Below are 12,673 nucleotides of genomic sequence, written 5' to 3'. Positions count from 1 at the left end.
TCAACTTTTTATCATAATTTGCAATACTATTGAATGCTGGTTTGAGGGAAGCGCCAACTGCAGGGTTTATAGATTGGAAATTTTGTAACCATCGTAAACAAGCTTGTTTTTCTCATCTTGGTTAGAACGGATACCTTTGGAGGCAACCAACCATGCACTCCATGGTTCCATTACTACCTAGCTTAATTATGCACAACCAAACCACCATGGGCAAGAACTGCACTATAGTCAAGCATTGCAAACAACATCTTTCAGAAATATTCTTGAAACTTGTAAAAAGACATAATTGAAAGAAAAAAGAGTTTTTTTTTCTTCTTTAAGGTTGAAAAAACAATTTAGTAACTTCACTGGCTGAATGATCTCTGCTTGCTAATCTGTTCTATGTGCTTTTGTCTCAGTCTGGAGTTTAGTGTTGCTCTATTTCTTTTGAGTTTCCATTAATTGCCGCAGAGGTAAGTCACCAGTCCACATGTGAAAAGGAACGTACACAACAATTGGCTACTTCCATTGAAAGGGATGGGAAAGTCATCCTAGCCAAAAAGTACCATTGTGTTGCAGAGTTCAATAGGACTAATGGAATTTCAATGGACTTGTAACTGTGCATAGCGAATGCATTAGCATAATGGCTGAAACTCTTTCTTGGATGGCCATTATGTATTGTTGGCATCCTCGCTGCTGCCATTAAATATCTAAATGGCAGGGATTCATGAATAATTCAGAACTTAGGAGGATGCAGATTTGCACAAACTCATTTCTCTGTATGAGGCCTGAAATGATTATGTTACAGGCATTTGGGAGCTATGATGGACAGAACTTTTTCACCATTTCCTAGCACTACTTGTCGATGAGATCAAATAACTTTAATATGTGGCTATCATTATTACCTTCTGAAATGCCAATGGGGAACACATTGGTCATGTTAGTCAAAAGGCAGACCAGCAACCCAATCCTAACTAAATCTAAGGCACATTTGTTCCCTTGCTATGGGGTAAGCCCCTGCAGACCTGCCAGATCTAATCAGACCTGTGCTCATGATGTCGCTAGTGCAAGTCCTCATGGATCCATGAAGGCAGATCAAGCCTGAGAAGGAGGCTTGGATGAGGGAGATACTGCTGCCACCAAACCCACTCCATCCCAGTTCGTCCTTCTTGACTCACTCCTCTCTCCCCACCTCCTTCTGATCTCTTTGTGTGATCTAGCTTACCTGGGGCAGTGGGTATCAGTAGTTCCCTACTGTGCACAGCCAGTTGCTTGCCGCTTCCGACAGCAACCAGCCCACAAGCTCTGATGCGCTGCATTTTGCAACTGCCAGAAAGTGCCTAGTGTCATCAGATCACAAGTTCTGGCGGTGCTAGCCACTCTAGGATTTGGGATGTTATTCTTGTCAATATGTTTGAAAATCACCAAGTTAGTCTTTAAGGTGTTACCATACTGTATTGTTTCATGAAAAACATATGTTCAAACATAAATGCTTGAGAAAGATGAAGACCAGAGTCACAACTGATGATGCCAGAGACAATGAGGGGACTGTGGATGAGATGGTGGCTCCAATTCTGTCCCCCACCATTAACAACAATGCAACTGTTACCCTGCACATGCCCGATCTCGTCTGATCTCGGAAGCTAAGCAGGGTCAGGCCTGGTTAGTACTTGGATGGGAGACCGCCTGGGAATACCTGGTGCTGTAGGCTTATACCATAGTCTTTCGAGACTGAAGGTTGCCACCCAAAAAAAAGCAGCACTGATGGAACACACACTGCATACATTGGTGGGGTGGTGATCAGGATACCTGCCACAGCTAAATAAAAACATTTTCTACTTTCTTCTCCATAGGCCTTCTCATGGCCTATGGGTCTCCTCAGACCTACGCTGGCTATATAGCTGGCATAAGACCAAGGTGAGAAAAGAGGTGGGGAAGGTTCAAAAAGAGGGGATTCGGTTCTGGCACATGCTGGTTGTGCTGGCATACACCCTGCCCCTAAAATGAGCATTTAGTTATTGCAAAATAATTATTATACCTACTTCCCTCAAAGCCCATAGTCACTTAAATACGGTTTCTGGTGGCGTAGTGGATAGATGGTGTGCAAACTTTCTATACTCTGTTTTCCTCCATGGCCACAAGAGAGATGGCACAGGATGAAATTCAACCTGATTCCTTCCAGAATAAACCTGGACATGGTGTCCCCAGTGACCAAAACCTGTCGGGGGTGAATTTGACAGCTTCAGGCTGGAGGCCACTGAAGGGCCATCACAGTATGAAACTGGACAGCCCTGGCTGGGCAGTGAGCATAGCCAAGGTGGCTGGGGAATACATCGATTCATTGCATCCCGCTGGTCTCCTCTGACAGCAGCCCTCTGCTGGCATAGCCTCTATGGGAAGCTGGAGCTGCCTTTCCGTAGCGTAACCCCCAAAGGGAAGCAGTGGTTGAAGTGGCTCACTTAACCCCTCCAAAGCAAGGAAATGAAGGCTTCCTGTAAAACAAATCCCAGCGACATTCATCCTGCTGTTTTCAGCCTGTGTAGAGGTCTCAGCGCAGTGGGTAGTCTGACATGTATTACCCCTTGTGCTGCTGTGCTGTATCTCTGGTTATACAGGAGAGAAAACAAGTACACAGTAGCAGTGTCCGTACACATTCCGACTTTTTCTTTCTTTCAGACGACGCCTTTGCTAAAAGTTTTTAATGCTCTTTTTAGTCAGCGTGGTGTTCAGGAAAAGGAGGGACGAATCAGTCACATCAGCACACAGAAGATGAGGCTTACATTTGGACACAGATGTTGCAAAGTTGGGAAAATTAGATTCAGCAAAAATCATACCCAGGCGCACCTGTAGCTTCCATATTGCCTATCTGCCTCACTTTGTGTCCTAAAACAAAACATCCATATGTGGACCACTTGGAGATAAAAAACAATCAAGAGTAAGTTCAGCCAAATATTAAATCACCAGTAACCGAAAAAAAAACCCCACATGGAAGAAAGCCCATAAAACTTTGTCCATGTGGGTTTGGGTGGGAGAATTCAATAGGTTAGGGCATTCCTTTCTGTGGGCAATTTTTGTGTAGGCTTTTTCTATGATGGGTTTTTTTCCCCCCGAGAACCCAAATCACCACATAGCTTCCATTTTCACTCAAGACCAAGAGTTCTTGGGTTGGCAACTGGGTTATTCTTGGGTTGGCTATTGACTTCTTGGGTAGAAGCAGTGGCTGCTTTTGCAGCACATGAAAAATATGCAGAGAGTCTTACCAGCAGAAAAAACTCAGAATGTCCTAGTCCCCTGAGAACCTGACCGTGACAAGATTTTGTTGCTGGGATTTGTGTAGCTGTGGGATTTGTATAGCACTGAATACTTTCTCTTCAACTTGATAACAATTCTATTTTTGAGCATTACTTTTTGTTTGTCTTAAGAGAGCAGAAATGCCTGAAGTTCTAATCTGAAGGGCGCAGAACTCCAAAAACAAATAAAGCGACAGTTTCGCAGAATAACTTGAAAAATCAGGTATTATAAAAGAAATGCACAAACCATAATTGGAATAAATGCTACCGAGGAGAAGAATAATTTGTTGAGCAGCTCACAACAATTCACCCTTGCTTAGGAACGATCATCAGCAGAAAATCTATAATTTGTAATATTTCATTTGTAAAGTACAAAAGAGAAAAACACATTAAAACAAGACTTGACTGGGAGCGAAACATTTATTCAGTCAGGTGTCAATAAGGCTGGAGAAGAAAGAAGATTAGGAGCTAGTTTAGTCAGGTTAGATAATGAGAAAATATTAGTACGATTCGATGAGATGGGAGAGGAAAAGGCCAAAGTTTTCTATCTGTATGAATTTATTGTATTCTTCACATATTGAAAGGTAACTGTCATTATTCTGCTCCATGTGCTTCTATGTATGGAAACTCATTTGCTGAGCATGCAGGACAAAGCCTTCTCCTCCTACAACTTCTTCCCCCCTCAGTTTGTGCAGGCCCGTGACTGGACGGGTAAGTCTCCATCACAGCTACCTGCCTCTCCAAGAAGGCACTTATGTACTGAGTGCCCTCAACAGCCCAACAAGTGTCCCTTGCTGTGGCAACACACCTCCTCTGCTGTACTGCCCCTGAGCCACTTGTGCAGGACATGACCATCGAACCGTCTATGCAGAGGAACTGGAAAAGGATATTGTAAATGGGCATGCTTGTCCTGGAGCACCCAGAATGGCTATTGCCAACCTTCATCAGTTTGTTGTTTCTCTCAATTCCTTGCCTTTGCTCCTGCATGTCTCAAGTCCATCTGGTAACCCGTGTCCTTGAGCTTCCTTGAAATGTAGCGGAATGTTCCACAATTTGGTAATGTTTGGTGAGAAGCACTTGGGCAACCTTTTCCTGTTAAAAATGGATAAAGGCTCTCAACTCCTCCTTACTCCACAAAGGATTTCTCAGAGAGTGAGGGAGCTTCTCATTTCTGACAGGAGTAACGGGAATGGTTGGAGCACTGATTTCCTCCATCATTTAATTAACCATTTAATCACAATTCAAGCTACATCTGCTTCCATGAATTTCTTTCCTACTCACCACAAGTGAGGCAGAAGAGATGGCTGTCTTTAAAGCCAAAATCAAGATGTGGATGTGCTGTGGCGAAGGAGGGCTCTGTTGGAAGCAGGTCTAAAGTGCCATCTCACCTCCTCCAAGGACACAAAACTTATGAATATTGATGACCACATGAGTTTTGTCACCATTTATTCAAAACCTATATGGAAGATTCTGACCTCAAGGAATAAAAAGTGAAAATAGGTACTTAGGAAAAATTGCAAAAAGTTCACAGGTGTCTCATAAATAGGGAAATCCATGTAGGTTTTGCATCCAAATGCATGCTTATTCCCCCATTTTGACATGCATTTTTGCAAGTTTGGTCTGAGCCGTATATATTTGAACATTTATTTATTTATTTTTAAACCTGAGAGTTTATAGGGCATACTTTTCAAATGTAATATGAAAAATACAGAGAGAAGTATTTGTTTCAAAAAGACTATCAGGAAAAGACAGGAAATTGATCCCCTGCTCTCTGCTTACAAGCCCTAGAATTACAGTCTGATTAGGCAAACCAAAGGAAGCAGCATAAAAAACCCTTCCTGAAATAGGGCAATACAGTCATGGATTACTTTGATGACCTGGAAACTGTGAACACAGATCAGATACAGATGCACAGCTATGGTGGCAGTGTGCAACCAGAGGCAAATTGCATGGCCAATATTTTACCTCTGTTTATTTCTGTTTTATTCAAAGCATGCAGGAGACACACATTTACCTATGCGTACTTGGTCTGGGCACCTGCTGGGAGAGCAAAGGCCCAGTTCAGTACCGTAACTATTGCCTCTCATGCATGGTCAGGGTTTACTTCATAGCTGTCTATCTGTCATTGAGCCCCCTCTTTGCGCAGGGAGGTTTTTGTGGTTGGCCCTTTTCCGCCACAATTCCTACAATGCAACACTTCCAAGCTTAGCAGCAAAGGAAAAGTAACGTTGGTCTGCAGGGCAGCTTTGTCAGGGACCCACCAAACCTCCATTATCTTTCCTTGCTTTTGTCTCGTGAAAAATCAGATTGATTGCATGCTTTGTGATTCTCTCTCCGTGTGTGTAAACATTCCTTCTGCTGTTTATATCTGTTTATTGGAGGCTGAATATTAGCCCCCAGCCTCCTTTAGGAAACAACTGCCCTTGACAATCTCAGTAGATCCTAGAGGGTCTGTGGTATCAGCCAAGAAACTTTCTTGGTGAAAGAGAGGGAGACTCAGAGCCTGATCCTGAGGTCTGCGGTGCAGCTCCGTGCTGTGGACCTCAGTCGCAAACATGCCATAAGGCTCCCGCTGGGCTCTGGCTCTGGGGCTCTGGGCTCCCGCTGGGCTCTGGGGCTTACCGCTGGACTCTGGCTGGTGCTGAGCCAGTGTGCAGCGGGTGCCCAGGTTCCATGGCTCATCAGTCCCCTGGACTGCCGGGCTGCAGAATGGGAGATGGGGGCATGGGGGAGGCGTTCTGGGCAGGGGGGAGGTGTGGCCGGGGGCGTGGGGGAGGAATGTTGGGGGAGGGGGAGAGGCAGGTCTACGGAGCCGAGCTTCTCAGGATCCAAGGCGCTCAGGCAGGGCTGCTCACCCTACATGAGCGCCTTTACTTTAGCGGCAACCAAAAGGTCACCGCTAAAGTGAGTAGCCCCATTGTGGGGCTGCTTCCCTTACTTGGAGGAAGGGGACGAATGTCTCCTTCTCCCGAGGAGCTTCCCACGGTAGCGCGGGAGGCGCAGGAGCCAGCGGGAGCCCTCTGTGGAGCTGCCGAGTTCTGGAGCTCCAGGCAGCTCAGGATTGGGCTGCCCCTCCTCTGCTGCAAGCGGGTGAAGTGTTTTCATGCTTCGTCTTAGATTCATCCCTTGTCTGTAGCCCTTGGTTCAGGCTACAGAGAGCCATTCCCAGCCACAGCCTTTTGCCATGATCTGAACTGCCTGTATTCAGTTCTTTTCCTCCCTACTCATCCCTCTAGCTTTCTCCCCTCTTCTTCCGTATGCGCCAAACCTTCCCTTCTTCCCCCAGGTTCCTCTGAAAAGCCAAACTAATCTGCCTGGTTTCCTTTGATAGAGAGATTTCTGGGACTTGGTCTCTGGGTCAAATTGCTAAGCAGACATAGACTTCTTTATAAGCATATAGAAAATTTATTTACATGCTATTTACAGATTAAGAATAGATTTGGATGGATACAGGTTTTAAGTTACCCCATGGTGGATCTTTGATTTCTTCCCCGAACCACACCTAAAACTCCAGTACTTGTACTCTATGGACAACAAGTGACCCATGTGATATACATGTCACTTCCCTCTCCTTATTTGGCATACTGGTGCATGGTTCCAGCCCTCACTGGGAGCCATGTATGGAAGTTCTGGCCTGCAACTTTGATTTCACAACACCCTGGAATGTTTCTTTTGGGAAAGCTATGACACACATGTTTTTCTCTGCAGGTCATCTTGACATTTTCTACCTTGTTTTTAACAGAAAACACGAGTTATGTTTTTTCCTAATGTTCCTTCTCTGAGAGAAGTTAGGTTAACCCCTAAAATTTCTAACACCTTCTCTTTCTCCCTCATCTGCTCTGTCCCTTCTGCTTATAAAGAGTTCCCTTCTCCTTGCTCTTACCCTTTTAACTACTTTTCTCAGGGCTCTGTTGTGTGTGCGTGTTAGTGACAGAGTTCCCATCCTGTATCGGCTCCCATCTGTTTTGGTTCTTGACCACTTTCATTAAACTTTGGTGCAGCTTTACTTCTGTCCTTGTCATTCTTTCACGACTGAATGTATACTTGAGCCATTGGCCAATACATTGGGTACCTGCTCACTATTGTTCCCCCCTTCTGTGCATGTAACATGTGTTTTAAAATGCATGGCTGGTAACAAGTCCTTAGTGGAATCCCCACCCACAATTCACTGAGTTGATGGTAAAGAGCATCCTCAGACTGTGGCGAAACAGTCATACACCACACTTTACTGCAAGCGATTATCCTTAGACCTGGAGCCACATATTATTGAATATTGCTGAAGGGAGACAGATTATCCTCTTGGATTGGTCCACTAATTTTTTTTTTTTACTCAATCATGTCAACCTGGGATACAAAGTCCCCCAAAAGACTAAAGGTACACTGCACAATTCTGCTGCTGAAGCGACTTTAAGCAGATCTGGCTGTATAAGCTGCCTAGATGGGAGCCCACCTGGGAACCATACAGAAGCTGCTCTGAGCTCCTCAGAGAGAAAAAAAAATGGGGCAAAGTGAAACAAACTTCTGTTTTTAGAAGTCTGCTGTATCTCCCTGCAGGATTGTGTTCAGGGTTTCCATCCCCCCCCCCAATCCACTCTGAAATCAATGTCTAAGCCCTGAGGTCCAGTTCAGGACCTCCTTTCACCAGCTAGAGAATAAGACTCACTCAAAAGAGACGTGCTTTTCATATTGTACTACAAATTCTGAGAGACGGCTGAAGTTGCCTTAGCACTCTTAGCAACCAAGAACTTTTCTATCAACCCTAAATAAATCTGAAACTTTTAGACCATATTGACATCCACCGGTCAGGCTTGAGTAGACATGGGGACAGTTTAGCTGAACACATTTATTGTTGCTGTTTTTTAATTACCTGTATTGTTTGACCTTATTCTTAAATCTGATTTCACCGGTATGTGCCTTCTGTGAATTGCCCTATTATATGACATCTCCACAGTGCCAGAGGTAGACTAAAACCACAAGTCATCCTTTGAGATGCATAGGGGGTTGCACAATAATTATTATTAAGGAGCTCTCTTCCTGACCCAGAATACTAGATCAAACAGACCCATGCTCTGGTGTGATATGTGAAATCTTATTTTTCACCCCAAGGAGAGCAGAACAATTCAAGGGTCAAAATTATGCTCAGTTGTAGGTCATCTTCAAACCACAAGATTATCATTCCTCTTCCTTTTTTCCCCACATATATTCCCCCAGCCTGCTGGAACTAAACTCACGGTGTTCTTTCACACTGAAATCTGTTCCTCCGTGAAAGGGTACTGTGAGTATTCCAGGTTTCTCATCTGTATTTCAGACACTACTTAGATCAAAGCACTGAAAAGGTCAATGCACAAACCTTAGAATTAAGTTGTTTACATTCCCACGTGTGACACATGCAAGCAACAAAGCAAGGACGTTGAAGGCAGCGTAAGCAAATTGATGTTTTTCCTCCTAGTTCTATGTAAAGTGTTCTTGTTTGTTCCTAATCATGGTGTTAGCAATATATATTTTTAGCCAGTAAATTCTTTTAAACTTTTTCTTCCCAAAGGTCCCATCAATCATAACAAAGAAGTGCTCTGTCATCGGATAATTGCAAGTTTTCATACCCACCAAGGGCACTCTCAGGTCCTCTGCCTATGTAGTGGGTAGCCACAAAAACCATGTTATTAGTTCCTCTATAGTTGCCCTCATCAGATAAAAATTACATGGATTTTATTTGATTTTTTTTCCTGAACGGAGCTTTCCCATTATTGATCTGGAACTCTCACGTCCGTATCTGTGGATGGATTCAGAAGCTGCTGATGTTGTTTAACAATAATGTTCTTTGGAAAGCATCTTGCTAACAATGACAACTAGTGCAATCATCACACTTTTATTGGAGAAAAGTGGCACATAGTTTATGCAGCCATTTCTTCCTGTCAAGCCATAATTGTAGATTCATCTTGTTTGTCTACATTCCTTCCTCAGAGGAAAAAAAAAATAATATAGGCTGAGAAGAAAACTTCCTTCAGAGAAGAAATTTAATCGAGAAATGCAGGACACTTTCCTTCTGACAGCATACACAATTATATACAGCCATTCACATAGTTAATAGATGTGAATAATAATTTCAGATGTAGGAAACATCTGCTTTATGTTCATTGTGCTTCAGAACAAGAAATATTTCACCTTCCTGAAGTATGTGTCTTACTTCCATGTGCCTGGTTAGATCATGCAAACACTGGAAGCTAATAAAAAGATTGGTTATGTGGAGTATGAAAACCCATTTAATTTTCTATTGAAATTCTCTCCTGACACAGTGGACTTTTACTGAATTCCCAAACAGTCAATTTAGTATTGCACTATACTTAAGTCACTACAATATCACCTTGAAAATAATTATAAGTTCAGCATACCTATTTCTTTTTCTTTTTTTTTTAAAAGCACTCTATGCTTGCCAATCATTGCCATTCACATAATCCAAGCTTCTGTCCTGGTGTCACAGAGGAACAATACTTCAGACAAGGGTTGCGAATCTGTTGATGTGCAAAGTGAACTACAATGGTTTTAGATCAGTGATTTTCAACCTTTTTCATCTCACAGCACACTGATAAGGCACTGAAATTGTCAAGGCCACCATCAGGTTTTTGACAATTGATAAGGCACACCATGCCGCCAGTGGGGGGCTCACATAAATGACCTTCCCCCAATTCCTGTGGCACACCCAGTGGTGTCACTAGGGTTCGTGTCACCCGGTATGGGAGGCCAGCGCGTCAACCCCCGGCAGTGGGCAGGGCAACACTCCAGGTGGTGGGCGTGGTGATCTACCATCACCCCGCCCCCACTGGTTTTTTGGCTGCACCTCTTGATAGAATAAAGATATTTTAACGTAGTTTATTTCATCGCATTCTGCTTGAAATTACACATTGATTGATATCTAACATGATTGTATTATTCATCCAAACTCTGATTTTAGTGATTTTGGTCACTAGTAGTGTCACCTCCCCCCAGGGTGTCAACTTACTAACACCTTATTGGAGCAGTTCTCAAACTTTTAGCACTGGGACCCACTTCTTAGAATGACAATCTATCCAGGACCCATCATAAAGCAAATTAAAATATATAATTATAAATAAATTAAAGTAAAATCAATAAATAAGGGAAAGCCAGCCCTGTTCCACCAAGTGAATTTTCTCTGTAGCCTGCCTGCAATAACACCTGCCCCCCTAAAAAAGAATCATTAAGATTTTCACCCCTACCCAGTACCCAGTTCAATTTAAGTTCTTATATTTCAAGCATATCACTATCAGGACCCACCTGGCTTTGCAAGTCTGAGAGTCCAACCCTATGCCTGTCTACTCAAAAGTAAGTCCCATTATAGTCAGTGAGGCTTACTCCCAGGAAAGTGTGGATAGGACTGCAGCCTAAAACAGAAGAAAATTTCACCTTACCCTGTCAAGCCTTTTTCATTCTTTTTATGGGGGGGGGGGCTGCCTTCTGGAGCATTTGTTGAGCTCCAGTTGCATCAAATCAGGACCATTCTGGTGGCCCCACATTTCCCTTTGCCTGACATGCCCAGGAGCCAAGGCATGTTTGCTTACTCACGAGTAAACTGACTATGTGACTTAGTTTTGCTTTCCTTAGGGCTCAATGCATTCACCAGCTTGGAGTGAGGGACCTCCTTCTCGGGTGTTTTTTTGGGGCTAAATTCATTGGATCAGGACCATTCTGGTGTTGTTGGATTCCTCTCAGCCTGCCCTTTCAGATGGACTAAGGCACGTTCACCTACCCACGAGTAAACACGTGATACCCCTTGGTTTCTCTTTCCATTGGGCTCCATGCATTTTTTGTTTTCTGTTTTTTTTTTGCCAATAACTTTTGATAGAAAGGAGATATTTCACTTCTGTTTTTTTTCTTTGCATTCTGCTCAAAATTCCGCATCCAACGGTATATAACATGATGGTATTACTCCTAACCACCACAATGTTAATGCATCACCCTCCCAGTGTGTGTCACTCCCCTCTTGTGCGTCACCCGGTGCGGCCCGCACCCCCCGCACCTCCTAGCGACGCCACTGCATACCTGTGGACTGCTTGCAGCACACCAGTGTGCCCTGGCACAGTGGTTGAAAATGGCTGATTCAGATGATGTTCTCAGAAGCTGTGCCATCATTCCTAAATCAATACTAACGGAAGTCCATTTCTTTTGCCCAACAGAAGTAGAATCCTTGAAAGACTAACAGGTGAATTCATCATAACTCCCCACATAGTGATACATCAGCATTGGCGCAAGCTACACTGCATTCTGTGGGGGATTTTTGGCTGCTGGAGCTCTCCTTATGATAAGGGGACATTTAAATGTTCAATACTTACCTTCCATTTGTCCTCAGATACAGCCTGTACCTTTCTGATGTGGCTGCATGGAAGGGGGGAAAGGATACAATTGGGCCCTAAGTACAGGAATTATGTGATAAGAGAAAATGGTACAGAGCAACTTACAAAACCAATAAAAAGGAACGTGTTATCGCCACTTTTCTTTCATGGACTATGGAATACAATATGACTAGCAGACAATGAGAAGAACAGGTGTAGGTCACCAGCAGCCCAATCCTCTCTGAACCGCCTGTGCCGTGATGCAGCGGCGCCGAAATGGCCACCGCTGTATCTAGTGGGGGCAACTAGGCTGCTGGAAAGCCCTAGCTACTTGGTCCTGCACCAGCCAAAAAGCTGGTACAGGTATATGCAACCCCGTGTTCATGGATTAGGGCCCAGGAGGTGAGATAGGATCCAGGGGCAGCTGGGCCTGGGTGACCCACACACTGCCTTGCACCCCTCATTTCACCACCTTCCACCCTCTCCCCACTTTTATTTCCCAACAAAATAAATATGTATAATGGCCCTTCCTTATACATGGGTTCATCACTGATGGATTTGACTCAACATGGGTGCTAAACCCACAACTGGAGAGCCTCAAGGATGTGCAGGGAGGTCGCACACGCCCTCCCTGAACCTTAAGAAGGCCCCCCAGATGCTTCATAGAGGCCCTTCTGGTTGCTGGTTTAGGCCCCCCACTTCATCTGCATAATTCAGTATGTATGGGGAGGGGGGGTCCAGGAACAGTTTCCTTGCGAATAACGAGGGCCCACTATAGTCTTATTTTTCTCTTATCAACAGAAGGTAGACAGTTCTCCTATGTGAGTTAATGTTTTCCTTCCAGGACCTTGAGCTGCATTTCGGTAGTATGAACGAACAATACATTGCCTTGTTCATGTCAACCACAATTTCAATACAATTGTTTCACAGGGAAACCTTTATCATTCTATTAAGTGATACCTATATCTCCTCTACCCCTGCCTCACTCCCAGTTGACAGATGTAATTTAGAACTAGGGACTAGTAAACATAGGAGTTGGAGAACAAACAGTAGCTAGCA

At 44.0% G+C, this 12,673-nt stretch overlaps 1 protein-coding gene and 1 pseudogene across 3 annotated transcripts in view; one reads left to right on the top strand and one right to left on the bottom strand.

Moving 5' to 3' along the window:
- The window catches only part of ADGRL4 (adhesion G protein-coupled receptor L4), a 115,239-nt gene that overhangs the window by 73,283 nt on the left and 29,283 nt on the right, over window positions 1-12,673 (bottom strand). The window lies entirely within an intron of this gene.
- Window positions 1,569-1,690, top strand: LOC136650411 (5S ribosomal RNA; annotated as a pseudogene).

Source organism: Tiliqua scincoides, chromosome 4 (assembly GCF_035046505.1).
Source record: "Tiliqua scincoides isolate rTilSci1 chromosome 4, rTilSci1.hap2, whole genome shotgun sequence".
In the NCBI taxonomy this organism is placed as follows: Eukaryota; Metazoa; Chordata; class Lepidosauria; order Squamata; family Scincidae; genus Tiliqua; species Tiliqua scincoides.
Note: the sequence above shows the minus strand (reverse complement) of the source record. Positions and strands in the feature narration are given on the sequence as shown.